This window comes from Stegostoma tigrinum, chromosome 7 (assembly GCF_030684315.1).
Source record: "Stegostoma tigrinum isolate sSteTig4 chromosome 7, sSteTig4.hap1, whole genome shotgun sequence".
NCBI lineage: Eukaryota > Metazoa > Chordata > Chondrichthyes > Orectolobiformes > Stegostomatidae > Stegostoma > Stegostoma tigrinum.
In genome coordinates, this window is record NC_081360.1 from 96,317,427 (window position 1) to 96,329,877 (window position 12,451).

Consider the following 12,451-nt stretch of genomic DNA (forward strand, 5'->3'; position numbering starts at 1 on the left):
CATCACAAGACCCCAGTTTCAGTTTCAGGGCTTATCTGGGACATTGCAAGGAATGACATTACTGAAACAGTCCATTCAGCCCCAGTAATCTATTCCAGCATTTACAATCCTGTCAAATCTCTTTTCAAATGTAAATCTATCGTTCCAACACTCGATCCCTTCTCCCACAATGTCTTCCCCAGACTTCAAATAAATGCCTCTGTGCTATTCACTCCAACCACTCACTGTGGAAGCAAGCTCCACATTTTCTCCCATCTTTGGACGAAGAAGTTTCTTCTGAAGTCCCTTTTTGAGCTTCTTGGTGAATGTCTAATGACAGCATCGAGGGTTGCTCATTTCTCTCACAAGTGCAAACTGCATCAATTCCATCACTGTCTTCCGTTATTTTAAAGATCGTGATTAAGTTACCCGCAAACATTCTTTTGGCCCACCAGGTCTGTGCCAGCTGCCACTACCCTTTTCCTGTTGCTCTGAAAATATTCCCTCTTCAGAAAATGATTTTAATCTCTCTGGAGCACCCCAGTAGATCCTGCCTCCACCACACTGGTGGGTTGCCCACTCCAGACCTTGACCATACACCGTATAAAAAATGTTTATTGTCCTCTCTATTGCTTCTTTTGCCAATGACCTTAAACCTGTGCCCTCTGGGCCTCAATCCTTCCTCCGTGGGAGTTCTGTATCCAGACCCCTCATGATGTTGAACATTTCAAACAAACCTGCTCACAACCTTTTGTCCAATAATTCCACATAATTGAAGTTCCTCATCCCTAGGCACATGCTCATGAATCTTCTCTGCATGCTCTTTATGCCTTCAAATCCTTTCTAAGATGTGGTGCCCAGAACCAATGATACTCCAATGAATGAAATATAATACTCCAACCTGCATTAGGATAATTAATATATTTAATATCTTCCATTCTGACAATAGTCCTTACATGTCTCTGTAAATCCCTTGCATATTTGTCCCTCTACATCTGATTGATTTTATTGTCACATGTGCCAAAATACAGTGAAAAGCTTTGTTTATACGTGGTACAGGCAGCTCACAGAGAGCAAAGGATGTACAGGTCTAAAAGACTCAAAGGCATACAGGTTACGTTGCAGGTTACGTTACTTGAGGCTAGACAGTCCATTCAACAGTCTGATAATGCCTGGAAAGAAGTTTTTCCTGAACCTGCTTGTGTGTATGTTCAGGCTTCTGCATCCTCTGCCTGATGGAAGAGATTGTAGGAGGTCATTACCAGGGTGCAATGGATCTTTGATGATGCTGGTCACCTTTCTGTGGCATTGATGGTCTATAAATGATGACCAGCAATATGATAGTACCAACATTGTCTTTTCAGCACTGTGACAGGCTCCTTAATCAGTACCGCCACCCTCCTCCTTTAATTGCTCCTTTATATTTCCTGGACAACTTGTATCTACAATGTGGAGGTGCTGGTGTTGGACCAGAGGTGGACAAAGTCAGAAGTCACACAACACCAGGTTATAGACCATCAGATTCATTTAATATCACAAGCTTTCATAGTACTGCTTCTTTGTCAGACTTCACCAGACGAAAGAACAGTGCTTTGAAAGCTTGTGATTTTAAATAAATGTGTTGGACTATAACCTGATGTTGTGTGACTTCTGAACTTGTATCTAGGCATATTGAATTCCTAGTTTTATCCTTCTTTGAGCAGGTTCTCTCTCATCACTACAACAATGCATTTCCACTGGGCTTTCTGCACCTTCAGTTCCTCAATCTTGTTTACCATGCTCTGCACAACTCATATAACTTAGACAATAATCCATTCCTTCTTATTCTGACCCAACCAAATACCCTACTATTTCTTATTCTACTGCCGTCTATCTCTGAGCCATTTGAAGTGTCTACTATTCTCTCTTCCTTTCTATACTGCTGCCAAGTTAGCTTAAACACTTCCAATAGATCTGGCAAAATATGTCAGTCCTGTTTCTGTTCAGGTGTACCCTTTACATGTCTCAATGTTCCAGGAGCCCAAATCCCTCGCTACTGCACCTTCTCGCCAGCTACATATTCATCTGTTGTATCCTCTGCTTTCGAGATGCACTTGTACAAATTGCTGGGAGGAATCCAAAGTTCACTTCCTTTGATGTCTTGCTCACTCATTTTCTTCCTAGATCCCTCAGGTCTGGCCACTGTCCTGTTTCTACTGGTGTCATAAGTACTGATGTGGACCACTGGATGTTCACAAGATACTCTCGGAAGCCTCTGTATCCGTTCAGTGACACTGGCACCGGGGAGGCAACATACTGCTGGATTCTGACAAAGGGTCACTGGATCCAAAACGTCAATGCTGCTTTCTCTCCAAGTGGTCAGGCCTGGCTGAGTTTCTCCAGCAATTTCTCTCTTGGTTTCAGATTTCTAACATCCACAGTTCTTTGTTTTTTGTTTAGTAGGCAACATACCATTATGGATTCACACCCTGTGGCCATAGAGAGGCCTGTGTTTCCCTATTGGAATCACTATTGCTTTTCCAGTCTTCCTCACACATTCCCCTGTCAGCCCACCCCAGAACAGCTGAACCATGACATTGCTACGGACTAGACAAGACCCCCTCAAAATACATTAAGCAGATAGCCTAGACCGCAACCTTTTCTTATTTTCAAGGCAAGTGCCAGGTATTTCATGCTGATGCAATTTGAATGTCAAACTACCGGGTTTAAAGCAAAATACACTTTATTCATTCACTGTAGTTAAAATACAACAAAAGAAAGGAGAAAGAAAAGAATTGGCTGAGCTGCAATTCTATTAAAATACTTAGTAAAAAATAGATATGGTAACTATTATTAATTAACTGTTTCAATACAATAACATTCCATAAACAAAAAGGTGCCTCCATAAAACAGATTATCTCACAAGCAACTCCAATAGCAGGAAGAGATACCCCAGCTTTTAGTTGCAACCAAGAGAGGAGGCAAAAAAAAAGCCTCCACTTCTTCAAAAGCCCAGCAGCAACTGCTGGAAGCTAAAATTAAAAATCCTGCTTCCGCAGGAGCTTGACGACACCCATTCAGGATGCTCCTATTGTCCAAACTTTAAAAAACAGCCCAAAGCCTCACAAGCTATTTGTGAGTTTTCAAGAAATAGCTCAGCGCCTTTGCCTTAAAACCTCTCCAAAAGGAGAAAGCAGGACAAAATGCACCTCTTAAAGCCATAGTATCATCAAACCATGGGTTTCTCTTTGGCTTCACTATACAGATAAACTCGCATCAGTATTCAAAAATAATTGGAGAGCAAGGGGTCTTCTACCTGACTTTCCCTGTCTTCCTCTACCTGCCTGGTGTGACCCACTTGTGCTCTCTCTCTCTTCATAATAATATGCTCTTGGCTGGCCACGTATATAAACGTCATAGCTGTGGAGCTCTCAACCTTAAAGGAGCATTACAGTGATGGAAACTGCAACTCAGACTCTGCAACCTGGATCTTGAGACACTCCAGTTGATGATGTAACTGATCCTGAAAATGAGAAATGTCCTGGAACATGGAACACGATGCGCATTTCAACTACCTGGCTTCACTTTCATTTATGTGACAATAAAACTTACTATCTAACTAAAGCCTCTCCCAGCTGCCTTCCATCTAATATTACTCAATTTTGTGGAGATATTAATAGAAATGTTAAACTCCATTTGCATTATCTGAAAACCTTAGCTTTTAATATACCACAATTTAGTGTTACTATCTAATGTTAACTAATTATAATTTTATCCTGTAGATCTGCTTAATTGAACATTGATTGCAATTACATGCTGAAGTCTAAATTTGGCCTCAATTTTTCATATCGGCACCAATTAATTAATCAGTCAATTTAGTTTTATGTTTAATTAATTTAGATTCAACTGAAAACTTGCCAGAAATCCCACTCCACTTGTCCTGTGATTTCATTTTGACTCTGGTCACCTCAATCCCCACTTCCCAAGGTCTGGTTCTTAATCCCACTCCTTTTAAATTTCCATTTCCATTAAGTCCCGCTCTTTTAAAATCCCCACAATGACTCTCAGTTCCCAGACTCTTTTCTTAAAAATAATTTTCCAGCTTGCTCCTGGTTTAACTTTATGTGAGTGTGGAGAGAGATTTGAAGAAATTCTCAGCAGATCAGCAAGGCGGCTAAACCCGAGACTCTACAACTGTAGAGTCTCCCACCCGCCCTCCTCCTCTAACCTAGTTAATAAGGTAAGGTTCATTCTAAACTTTCTCTATTAAATATAAGTTTGTTATTAATTTGTTATTATTATTTGACGTAAGCTTTCTACTTTAGTATTGAGTGGGTGTTCAGATAAGTGGGGTATGGATGCTAGGGCAGTTGCTTGCTCCTCCTGCAGAATGTGGCAGTTGGGAGATGTGGCACACGTCTCCGCTGGCTACATCTGCGGGAAGTGCACCCAGCTACAGCTCCTTGAAAACCGTGTTAGGGAAATGGAGCTGGAGCTGGATGAACTACGGATCATTCGGGAGGCAGAGGGGTTAATTGAGAGGAGTTATCGGGAGTTGGTCACTCCTAAGGCTCAGGACGAGGATAGATGGGTTACAGTTAGGGGGAGGAAAGGGAACAGACAGACAGTGCAGAGATCCCCTGTGGGCATTCCCCTCAGCAATAAGTATACCGTTTTGGATACTGCTGGGGGGGATGACCTACCAGAGGAAAGCCATAGTAGTCAGTTCTCTGGCACTGAGCCTGACACTGTGGCAAAGAAGGGAAGGGGGCAGAATAGAAAAGTACTCGTGGTAGGGGACTCGATAGTTAGGGGAATCGACAGGAGATTTTGTGGGCAAGATCGGGACTCCCGGAAGGTATGTTGCCTCCCTGGTGCCAGGGTCCGGGACGTCTCCAATCGGGTGTATAAGGTTCTAAAAGGGGAGGGCGAACAGCCAGAAATCGTGTTACATATTGGCACAAATGATATAGCCAGAAATAGGTTTGAGGATATAAAAAGTGATTTCAGGGAGTTAGGATGGAAGCTGCAGAGCAGGACGAACAGAGTAGTGTTCTCTGGTTTACTACCGGTGCCACGAGATAGTGAGGTGAGGAACAGGGAGCGGGCGCAGCTGAACACGTGGCTACGCAGCTGGTGTAGGAGGGAGGGCTTCAGATATGTTGATAATTGGGATGCCTTCTGGGGAAGGTGGGACCTGTACAAGAAGGACGGGTTGCATCTGAACTGGAAGGGGACCAATGTCCTGGGTGGAAGGTTTGCTCGAGTAGTTCGAGAGGGTTTAAACTAGTATGGCAGGGGGGTGGGAACCTGAGCTGTATACCAGAGGTGAGCGTTGATGCAGGTGAGGCAGTAGCAAGAGGTAGACCAGCTAGTGGGAAGGATTTTCCTGGGAAGGAACCAAGGGATCGGTTAAAGTGTGTTTGCTTTAATGCAAGGAGTATCAGGAATAAAAGTGATGAACTTAGAGCATGGATCAGTACCTGGTGCTATGATGTTGTGGCCATAACAGAGACATGGGTTTCTCATGGGCAGGAATGGTTGCTGGATGTTCCAGGGTTTAGAGCATTTAAAAAGAATAGGGAGGGGGGAAAAAGAGGAGGGGGTGTAGCACCACTAATCAGAGAGAGTATCACAGCTACAGAAGCTTCCTTTGTCGAGGAAGATCTGCCTACTGAGTCAGTATGGGTGGAAATTAGGAACAGCAAGGGAGTAGTCACCTCGTTAGGGGTTTACTACAGGCCCCCCAATAGCAGCAGGGAGATTGAAGAAAGCATAGGTCGACAGATTTTGGAAAAGTGTGCACGCAGTAGGGTTGTTGTAATGGGTGACTTTAACTTTCCTAATATTGATTGGAACCTCCTTCGAGCAGAAGATTTGAATGGAGCTGTTTTTGTAAGGTGTGTTCAGGAGGGTTTCCTAACGCAGTACGTTGACAGGCCGACGAGGGGAGAGGCCATTCTAGACTTGGTGCTCGGAAACGAGCCGGGGCAGGTATCAGATCTTGTGGTGGGAGAGCATTTTGGTGATAGTGACCATAACTGCCTCACATTCTACATAGCTATGGAGAAGGAGAGGATTAGGCAAAATGGGAGGATATTTAATTGGGGAAGAGGAAACTATGATGCGATTAGACATGAGTTAGGAAGCATGGACTGGGAGCAGTTGTTCCATGTTAAGGGAACTATAGACATGTGGAGACGGTTTAAGGAACAGTTGTTGGGAGTGATGAGTAAATATGTCCCTCTGAGACAGGCAAGAAGGGGTAAGATTAAGGAACCTTGGATGACGAGAGCGGTGGAGCTTCTAGTGAAAAGGAAGAAGGTCGCTTACATAAGGTGGAGGAAGCTAGGGTCAAGTTCAGCTAGACAGGATTACATGCAGGCAAGGAAGGAGCTCAAAAATGGTCTGAGGAGAGCCAGGAGGGGGCACGAGAAAAGCTTGGCAGAAGGAATCCAGGAAAACACAAAGGCATTTTACACTTACGTGAGGAATAAGAGAATGATCAAAGAAAGAGTAGGGCCGATCAGGGATAGCATAGGGAACTTGTGTGTGGAGCCTGAGGAGGTAGGGGAAGCCCTAAATGAGTTTTTTGCTTCTGTCTTTACGAAAGAAACGAACTTTGTAGTGAATGAAACCTTTGAAGAGCAGGTGTGCATGCTGGAATGGATAGAGATAGAGGAAGCTGATGTGCTGAAAATTTTGTCAAACATTAAGATTGACAAGTCGCCAGGCCCGGATCAGATTTGTCCTCGGCTGCTTTGGGAAGCGAGAAATGCAATTGCTTCGCCACTTGCGAAGATCTTTGCATCCTCGCACTCCACTGGAGTCGTACCTGAGGACTGGAGAGAGGCAAATGTAATTCCTCTCTTCAAGAAAGGAAATAGGGAAATCCCCGGCAATTATAGACCGGTAAGTCTCACGTCTGTCGTCTGCAAGGTGTTAGAAAGGATTCTGAGGGATAAGATTTATGACCATCTGGAAGAGCATGGCTTGATCAAATACAGTCAACACGGCTTTGTGAGGGGTAGGTCATGCCTTACAAACCTTATCGAGTTTTTTGAGGATGTGACTAGAAAAGTTGATGAGGGTCGAGCTGTGGATGTGGTGTATATGGACTTCAGTAAGGCATTTGATAAGGTTCCCCATGGTAGGCTCATTCAGAAGGTCAGGAGGAATGGGATACAGGGGAACTTAGCTGCTTGGATACAGAATTGGTTGGCCAACAGAAGACAGCGAGTGGTAGTAGAAGGAAAATATTCTGCCTGGAAGTCAGTGGTGAGTGGAGTTCCACAGGGCTCTGTCCTTGGGCCTCTACTGTTTGTAATTTTTATTAATGACTTGGACGAGGGAATTGAAGGATGGGTCAGCAAGTTTGCAGACGACACAAAGGTCGGAGGTGTCGTTGACAGTATAGAGGGCTGTTGTAGGCTGCAGCGGGACAATGACAGGATGCAGAGATGGGCTGAGAGGTGGCAGATGGAGTTCAACCTGGATAAATGCGAGGTGATGCATTTTGGAAGGTCGAATTTGAAAGCTGAGTACAGGATTAAGGATAGGATTCTTGGCAGCGTGGAGGAACAGAGGGATCTTGGTGTGCAGATACATAGATCCCTTAAAATGGCCACCCAAGTGGACAGGGTTGTTAAGAAAGCATATGGTGTTTTGGCTTTCATTAACAGGGGGATTGAGTTTAAGAGTCGTGAGATCTTGTTGCAGCTCTATAAAACTTTGGTTAGACCGCACTTGGAATACTGCGTCCAGTTTTGGTCGCCCTATTATAGGAAAGATGTGGATGCTTTGGAGAGGGTTCAGAGGAGGTTTACCAGGATGCTGCCTGGACTGGAGGGCTTATCTTATGAAGAGAGGTTGACTGAGCTCAGTCTCTTTTCATTGGAGAAAAGGAGGAGGAGAGGGGACCTAATTGAGGTATACAAGATAATGAGAGGCATAGATAGAGTTGATAGCCAGAGACTATTTCCCAGGGCAGAAATGGCTAGCACGAGGGGTCATAGTTTTAAGCTGGTTGGTGGAAAGTATAGAGGGGATGTCAGAGGCAGGTTCTTTACGCAGAGAGTTGTGAGAGCATGGAATGCGTTGCCAGCAGCAGTTGTGGAAGCAAGGTCATTGGGGTCATTTAAGAGACTGCTGGACATGTATATGGTCACAGAAATTTGAGGATGCATACATGAGGATCAATGGTCAGCACAACATTGTGGGCTGAAGGGCCTGTTCTGTGCTGTACTGTTCTATGTTCTATGTTCTATGTACTTCCCTCTGGTATTGAAGATTGGATCCATTTGATTTTTTTTTATGATTACAAACTCACCCACGGTTTTACTTATTAATGGATCTCTGACAATGTTCTCTCTCAAACTCCCTCTTTACATCCTTTCCAGTACTTCTATATCTTGTTCATAGTACAACACCACAGAGATTTACACAGTACCAAGCTCTGACATAGATTACCCATTTGACCGAAGTGATGCTAAACTAGGCAAGGGATTGGGTGCCCTCTGACCAACTCAATATTCTGGTGTGAACCCTGCAGCCATATGGTATCAATGTGGACTTCACCAGTTTCAAAATCTCCCCTTCCCCTACTGCATCCCTCAACCAGCCCAGTTCGTCCCCTCCCCCCACTGCACCACACAACCAGCCCAGCTCTTCCCCTCCACCCACTGCATCCCAAAACCAGTCCAACCTGTCTCTGCCTCCCTAACCGGTTCTTCCTCTCACCCATCCCTTCCTCCCACCCCAAGCCGCACCCCCCGCTACCTACTAACTTCATCCCACCTCCTTGACCTGTCCGTCTTCCCTGGACTGACCTATCCCCTCCCTACCTCCCCACCTACACTCTCTCCACCTATCTTCTTTACTCTCCATCTTCGGTCCGCCTCCCCCTCTCTCCCTATTTATTCCAGTTCCCTCCCCCCATCCCCCTCTCTGATGAAGGGTCTAGGCCCGAAACGTCAGCTTTTGTGCTCCTGAGATGCTGCTTGGCCTGCTGTGTTCATCCAGCCTCACATTTTATTATCTTGGAATCTCCAGCATCTGCAGTTCCCATTATCTCAATATTCTGGTGTTTCTGTTTTTATAAATTTTATTTAAATGACTTTGAGCCAAATCAACCTGTTCAGTGTTGGTATTACACACCTCTGGAGCAGTTGGGACTTGAACCCAGGTCTCTCAATGCAGGTAGGTAAAGACACTAACATGACACCACAAGGGGGCCATTTCTGTGCTTTATTGTTCATTCAACCTATTCTGCCAGGACTTGAGTCTGGATCTCTCAATCTAGGGTAGGGACACTACGACTGCGCTACAGAAGAAGTTTTCTGTATTTATAACTGGCGAGGAAAGATTGGGTTCTGCTGTGATGCCCTCAGATTCAAACAGCCCAGAGTGCATTCAGTCTAGATCATACTATTTGGATATTTCTTTGGAAGGAGCTAACTGCATTATTGACGTAATTACAAGGATAGTGTCTTTCCAGGAGTTTAGTGAAAGGCCCAATCTCACATTTACTTTGGAATTCTGTGTTAGTGGCAGGACGTTCCCTGGAGGACAGGTTTTTGGGATGTACTCAAACGAAGAGAAACGAATCCGCTGACCTGCGATTGACCAAAATAGAGAAGGAACATATCAAGGGACTTTGTCAGGAATGTGTGGAGATGGTCCATGCAGGTGTTCAAACCTCCACCCGATCCTTCAAGCACCACCTGCTCCCTTTGTAGCAGAGTCTGTAGATCGCTCAGTGGACTTGTAACCCATCTCAGAATGCTTTAGACCAGAAGGGAAGCAAATCACTCTCAATCCCAAGGGGCAGCCTGAAAAAGAGAAGAATGATTCAGTGCCTTCAGGAAAGTCATAGAGTCAGGCAGCACAGAAACAGACCCTTCGACCCAACTAGTCCATGCTGAACACAATCCCAAAATAAACTAGTCTCACCTGGCTCATATCCATCCAAAACCTTCCTATACATATGCTTAACCAAATGTCTTTTAAATGTTGTAATTATGCCCACATCCATCACTTCCTCAGGAAGTTCATTCCACATGTAAACCACCCTGTCTGCATAAATTGGCCATCATGTCTTTTTTTAAAATCTCTCTCCTCTCGCCTTAACAATGAGCCCACTAGTCTTGAAATCCCCCAGCCTAGGGAAAAGACAACTGCCACTAACTCATTCTCTCCTCTTTATCATTTTATAAACTTCTATCAGGTTGCCGCTCAATCTCCTACACTCCAGTGAAAATAGTCCCAGCCTATTCAGCCTTTCGTTATAACTCAAACCTTCCGAAACCAGCAGCATCCTGGTAAACCTCTTCTGAACCCTCTCCAGTTTGATAATATCCTTCCTATAACTGGGCGACCAAACTGGACAGTATTCCAGAAGAGGCCGCACAAGTGCCCTGTACAACCCGATCATGATGTCTCAACTCCTATACTCAAAGGACTGAACACTGAAGGCAAGCATGCCAAAAGCTTTTTTAACCACCCTGTCCATATGTGATATAAACTTCAAAGAATTATGTGCCTGCACTCATCTGATCTACAACACTGTCCAAGGCCCTGCCATTTACTGTATAAGCCCTACTCTTGTTTGTTGCACCAAAATGCAATACCTTGCAATTATCCAGATTGAACTCCATCTGCCATTTTTCAAAAAAAGTACTGGAGAAAATTTTGGGAGTGGAAGAGAAGCTGAGAGTCAAGCTAAAGTGACAAACTGGAATAGACAGTAAAGGGGGAGTCAATCAGAAAGACTAAATCATTGAAAGGCCTGATGCAGTGGATGCATCTAATCATTTTCCTTTAATTATCTGAAGAAATGGTTGGAAATTCTGTTGGAGCCAATTTTTCTGGGGAATGGCTGGGTCGGAGAGAGCTCCTGGGGAAATTATCCACAAAGGGTGCAGAGGCGATTGTATCCTGGCAAAATCAGTGAATTATTAATCCGGACCAAATGCAGAAAGTGCTGGAGAAACTTGGCAGGTCTGGCAGCATATCTGGAGAGAGAAAAACAGTTAATTTTCGGGTCCTGTGTGGCTCTTCTTAATAACTAGAGTTCCCTTCCAAGCTATCATCACCCTGACCTGAAAATTGTCACCATGCCATCAATTTCATTGGGTTAGAATCCTGGAACTCCCTCTCAAACAGCACGGTGGGTGTGCCTACACTAAATGGATTGCTGCAGTTCAAGAAGGCAGCTCTCCACCACCTTCTCAAGGGCAACGAGGGGCGGGCAATAAATGTCAACCAATTAGCAATGGAAAAAAAACAGGAGCTGAGAACATAAAATGGATTAGAATCACACGATCTTATACACAAGACAATGAAGTGGGTAGTTCACGGTTATTCACTCTTGATATCTCATCTATCACATACAAACATAGTTAAATATGGAATGACAGCTTGCCTTCTTAACAGTGCTGTAACTACCACACCCCGCAGTATGTGTTTCATCAGAGGCATTGAGTGTAAAGGGCTGTGTTTGTCACGGAGAGAGGGTGTGGCTTTCTATCCATACTGGAGTGATGATCCAAGGGTGTATTGCATGATGTTATTTAAAACTTTTTCCTCTAATATTTGAAGAGATTATTTTCTTCCATTACAACATCGATTCCTTAAAAGGATCAGAACTGCTACACAGAATGTCTGGCCTCTAACAGGGTTTCTGAAATCTCCTCAACACAATCAATTTGATCCTTCGTCAGCATTTTCTTTCTTTCTCAGCTCCCGAATGTAGTGGTACCTGCAGGTTAGGGGCACAAGATCACATTCTGCTACCTCGCCTGATTTCATTAATTTGGTTAAATTTAAGTTAATTGCCAGTCAGCATTGAGCTGGTGCAGACAATCAGGAGGCTGGAAGAACACAGCAGGCCAGGCAGCATCTGGAGGAAAGGGGAAGTCAACATTTTGGGTATTACCCTTCTTCAGACTGTCTTGTTTGTCTACCTTGGATTTCAGCATCTGCAGTTTTTTTTGGTCTCTAATATCAAATTCGGGGCAGTTTGGTGGCTCAGTGGTTAGCACTGCAGCCTCACAGCACCAGGGACCTGGGTTCAATTCCGGCCTCAGCCAACTGTCTGTGTGGAGTTTGCATATCCTTCCTGTGTCTGCATGGGTTTTTCTCCAGGTGCTCCAGTTTCCTCCCACAGTCCAAAGGTGTGCAGGTTACCTGGACTGGCCATGGGAAATTGCCCGTAGCATTCAGGGATGTGTAGATTAGGCGGGTTACAAAGGGAAGTGTCTGGGTGCAATGCTGTGAGGTTCAGTGTGGACTTGGGCCAAAGGGTCTGTTTCCACACCGTGGGGATTCTAAAAAAAACTGGGGCTTTCTGCATAGAAACACCTTTGCCAATCAGAGTCTACTTGCCTATACTCAGCACTGTCTTCTCACATAATAATAAAATAGTGTTCCACCTTCTCCTTTGGTATTCATTTCAAATGCTCTGATGAGTGCAATATGAAAACATCAATCACAC